Below are 5,127 nucleotides of genomic sequence, written 5' to 3'. Positions count from 1 at the left end.
GTGACCAGTGCCCAGTCCCTGCTATGATGCCAATAACTGAGGGCAAGGACCCTGGAGCTTTAGCTCTCCTACTGGTTTCCCCAACGTACTAGGGAAGGCTCCCTTGATGGCAAGACCCCGGTGGGACTTTTGGAGGCAAATGTGCACACCTGGTCTGCACACCTTATTAGCTGAACAGAGGCTTAGAAACAGACTGGAGAGGAAAATGTACATGTAGAAGGTTTATTTTGTTAGGGAGTCCTCTGGGGAGCACCACGGTGAGGGAGAAAATAAAGGCAGGAACCAGACCCACATAGGATGTGCTACAGCGAACATCTCCAATCAATGGGAAAATAAATGGCTATTCATTTGCAGGAAAGTGTTATTTAAGGCACTTTTCCTGGGGTCCTGAAACTCCAACTGTCAACCCATAAGCCCCAGCAAAGAGGCATGGAGGTGATTGGGACAGGGACTGCCTAGCAACAAGGTGAGCCCTTAGATCCCCAACCCCGCACCCACCACCAGGGGCTCGAGCCTCTGTGAGAGGAGGCATCAGGTGGGTTGAAGTGTAGGAAAGTGTAGGAGGGCTGGGCTGGGCTTTAGCAGCTGAGTCTTCTGACTCTAGCTTAGAGCCCTGCGCACTTCTCCAGGTTGCCCCCTTCCACAGTCGGGAGCTGAACCACCAGGCCCTCCCAGATGGCTGCTTCATGGTGAAGCTGCCTTAGTGCAGCACTGTGATCATTTATCATTAAAGTGGGCACAGCCAGAACTCCCAGAGCTCAATGGGGCCTTGATACATTCTAAGCGTCTACTCTGTGCTAGACCCTTGGTCCTAGGAGGTGGGGATGTCACATCAGAACACTGGGGAGTTTTGTCAACTTTGTTTTATCCTCCTTGGGGATGTGCTGCTGATCACCACGGGTGAATTGTTTTAGACTCACTAATATTTTGTGAGCTTGACTTACTTTCTTCACATTGGATAGATTAGGAAACTACAGGTCTGAGAATGTAAAGCAACTTGCTTAACATCCCACAACTTTTAAGTAGAAGAACCAGGAGTCAATGCAGAGCAGCTGTCTGTAGAGGTGTACTGGGCATTCGGTTTCTGTCCCCAAATGCAGAACCTGCAACCAGGAGTGGGGATATGGGGGAAGTATCCACCCACCTCTCACAGAGGCTCACAGCCTAGAGCATGTTCTCATCCTCCTGCCAGGTCATCACTGGAGCCTGAAGGAACCCCTCCACCTGGCTGGCCAGTGGACCCAGCTCTGGGATGGAGCGAGGCTCCCTCACCACCGCTGGTTGGGTGGACTGTCCTCCTGGCTGGCCTGGGCTATTCCTGAGCTTGCTGCTCAGCCCCTTCCTCCAATCCCTCAGCTCAGGTCTCCAAGCCTGGGCTAGTGGCTTGGGCTCTTTGAAGCCAGGAGCCTCCCCTAGACTCCCACCAGGCGTGGCTGCAGGACTCCTCTGCGTCCACACATATACAACCACACATCCATAAGCCTGTGTTGAAGCTTGTGGGCCTACACAAAGCTGTGGTCCTCATGCAGTTCCCCTGACCCCTTTTGTGAACACCAGAATTCCTTGAGTAGGCCCAGCATGTAGAGGGAGACGGGGGCAGAAGGGAACTCTATGTCTCAAGCACTGCCTAGTGTTTCTGCCTGTGCTGTGCTGGGTAATTTGCATACCTGGTCGGGTAATCTATTGAAAGATTCATTTCATTTTGTGTTCTCCCTCTCTGTTTCTTTCTCTTTCTTTTTAATGGCATTGAGATTTTTATTAACCTACCTTCTTGCTTTATTTTAACATTATAAACATTATAAGCCAAATTATTCTCTTTTTGACCCAGGGTTGTGATAGGAACTCTCTTGTTACAAAGTGGTAGCCGATCTGTGCCTGCTTTTTATGCTTTTCTGGCACCTCTCAACCTCTGGCTGTCACTTCTCTGTTCTTTCTCAGTTTTCCTTAACAGTGTATTCTAATTCCTGTAAAACAAGGACTGAAAGTACCAACCTCTTTGTCATGAGGTTTAAGAGAAGGCCCAGCAGTAAGCCAAGCTCTCAGAAAAATTGAAACAGTTCCTCCTTGCCCTTCAGTACAGCTCCTTCTCGTCTGTCAGGGCTGAAGAATGACTAAACCTGTAAACCAAGCACACGGTGTAAGTCCACAGACCAGGGGAAGGTCTAGATGGTAAAGTACGTGGGCTTTGTGACTCCACTGCTGACATCCAGGCTAAGGGAGGACTGACTTAGTGAGCAGTTCCAAGACCACTGAGCTCACAGTTCACTGGCTGTCTCCCTCGTATCTCCGCCATGACCAGGGCTTGAGGAGGGGCCTCTCAGTTCCCCTGACACACTTGGAAGAGTATGAGGGGTGCAGCAGAAGCCTAAAACGGAGTGACCAGCCCTGGGGTTTCGATGGGGGACGCTGACAGACCAGTCACTAAGTTGGTGCTATTTGCTCTTAAGAAGGAGAGGCAGGGCCTGGGCAAGAACGGCAGCTGGAAGGTGAAACGCAGGCCTGGCTCTCAGTAGCATCAGTGATCAGCCTTGAAGGGGCCATCAGGGGAGATGCCCCAGGTACTGGGCCTGCTTCTCAGTCAGCTTGGTCAGTTTCATGCTCAGCTTGCCCAGGTGGGCTTCAGCCACTGCCTCATCCAGCTTCTTGGGCAGTACATGAACCCCAATGGGGTACTGCTCTGGGTGGGTTCACAGCTCAATCTGTGCAGTCACCTAGTTGATGAAGGAGTCACTCGTCACAAAGCCAGGGTGGCCCATGACAACCCAGGTTGACCAGTCAACCCTCAGCCAGCAGGATGGTGCGGCATCCATTCTTCAGCGAGTACCTGGTCACCTGGGGCTTGATGGTCACCTTCTCCAAGTGTTCTCGCTGAGCCACTTGACATCGATCTCCACATCAAAGTGTCCAGTGTTACACATGATGGCATCATCCTTCACCTGTTCAAAGTGCCGGCCAAGGACGATGTTGACACAGCCTGTGGTGGTGATAAAGATGTTGCCCTCCTGACACGCTTCGTCCATGGTGGTCCCCTCATAGCCCTCCATGGCAGCCTGCAGTGCGTTGATGGGGTCGATCTTGGTGATGATGATGTGGGCCCCGAAACCCCACAGGGCCTGGGCACAGCTCTTGCCCATGTTGCCATAGCCTGGTATGACCGCTACCTTGCCGGCAATCATCACGTCTGTGGTCCACTTGATGCCATCTATGAGGGACTCCCAGCAGCCATAGAGCTTGTCGAACTTGCTCTTCGTGATGGAGTCATTGTCATTGATGGCAGGCACCTTCAGGATCCCACTGACCAGCATCCTGTGTGGGTTGTGGACCCCAGTCTTGGTCTCCTTGGAAGTGCCTCAGATGGCCCAGCAAGAGCTGTGAGTGCTTGGTGTGGAAGAGGTTGGCGAAGTCACCCCCATCCTCCAGAATAATGTTGAGGGCCCGTCCTTGAATTATAGTGACTGCTCGATGCACCACAGGTACTCCTTGTCCTTTCGCCCTTCCAGGTGTACACTGGAATGCCAGACTTGGCAATGGCAGTCAACACGTGGTCCTGGGTGAGGAAGATGTTGTTGCTGGGGCACCCAGGGTGATGGGTCTCAATGTGGATGGCTGTCTCCATGGTTGTGTGCAGGCAGCTGGCGATGCGGGTGCCTTTGGAGCCTGGGAGCCTCGTGGCTTGGAGGCCTAGTACAGCTCCCGCATGTGCATCAGGCCTGGCATCTCCTTCACAATGTTCAGGGTCTTGCATCCCCAGGCGGCCAGGCCAATGTCAATAACTTTGCAGGGCAGTTTGTCAGACAGGCTGGTGGCGCTTATGATGGAGACAGGTGAAGGGGACTGGGCCTTGGTCTGGAGACAGGCACTGGGTGGGTGGCTCTGGGCAGGGTCTCTCTCTCTCTGTATGTGTGTGTGTGTGTGTGTGTGCGTGTGTATGTTTTCTATTTTACATTTCAAGCAGATGGCCAGGCCCTTGGTATTGCACAGGTGCCCACAGTGTTTATTAGCCAGGGTTATCCAGAGAAATAGAACCAACAGGATATATACGGGTATATGTAAGAGCAGATTTATTATAGGAATTGCCCCATGTGGTTATGGAGACCGAGAAGTCCCACGGTTTGCTATCTGCAAGTTAGAGAAACAAGAATGTCAGTGGTGTGACTCAGTCTGAGTCCGAAGGCCCAAGAATTAGAGGGGTGGGGGTGGGGCAATGGTATAAGTCCAAGTGCTATGACCTGAAATTTAGTGTCCCCTAAAGATTCATATGCTGAAATCCTAAACCCCAAGGAATGGTGTCAGGAAGTGGGAGTATGGGGAGGTGATTAGGTCACCAGGGTGGAGCCTCATGGATTGAATTAGTGCCTTTATAAAAGAGGCCCCAGAAGGCTGCCTCCCTCCTTCCACAGTGGGAGGACACAGGAGACATTGTTGGCCAAAAGATGCTAACAATGAACCAGAGAGCTGACCCTCACCAGAAATCTAATCTGCCTTGACTCAACTATCAAGAATTCCATTTTTAAATTATGAATCTTTTGGATGAACCACAAACCTTGCAAAAATTTTACAGACCACTTGAGAATGTGGCCCCAGCTTGGGGTGTTCACTTCTATCAGCTGGAGAATTTCTATGGAAAGTGTAAGAAAGCCTGCCTTAGGGTCCATATGGGAGATCCCAGCCTGAGCCTGGCTACAGGCTGGGCAGAGGCAGGACCCAAGAGGAGACCAGAAGGACAGGGCTGTAGTGACTGTAGGTTGCCAACTCATGATCACAAGAGCAGCCAGGTCTCAGCAGGACCAGACACTGAAAAGCCCACAGGACCCTTGCTTGGGGTCTCCTTCAATTTTCCCTGCTCTCTGGGCTATGCGGCCTCAGTTCTGCCCCTCCTCTCCCTCCACACCTGCTCCCTTCTCCCCACCTCTGCCTCTCTGTGTACTTGGCTGTTGCAAGTAGCCCTGCAGTCTGTGGTTGCTCGTCCTCTCTTCAGAGACCCCATGGCCACGTTGCTGGGGAGAGATTCTGATCCCATAGTCTGGGTCAAGCTGTGCATGCCTGATCTGACCACCAAGGTCATACCATACAATCAGGGCTGCTGCTGGACCCTGCACGGGGTATGGGGAAGTTTGAGGGTGTGGC

General features: G+C 52.1%; 1 pseudogene; it reads right to left on the bottom strand.

Moving 5' to 3' along the window:
* Positions 1-2,515: 2,515 nt before the first annotated feature.
* On the bottom strand, positions 2,516-3,792 carry LOC104677086 (annotated as a pseudogene).
* Positions 3,793-5,127: the final 1,335 nt, after the last annotated feature.

The sequence above is a fragment of the Rhinopithecus roxellana genome, chromosome 11, assembly GCF_007565055.1.
Source record: "Rhinopithecus roxellana isolate Shanxi Qingling chromosome 11, ASM756505v1, whole genome shotgun sequence".
Classification (NCBI taxonomy): domain Eukaryota; kingdom Metazoa; phylum Chordata; class Mammalia; order Primates; family Cercopithecidae; genus Rhinopithecus; species Rhinopithecus roxellana.
Note: the sequence above shows the minus strand (reverse complement) of the source record. Positions and strands in the feature narration are given on the sequence as shown.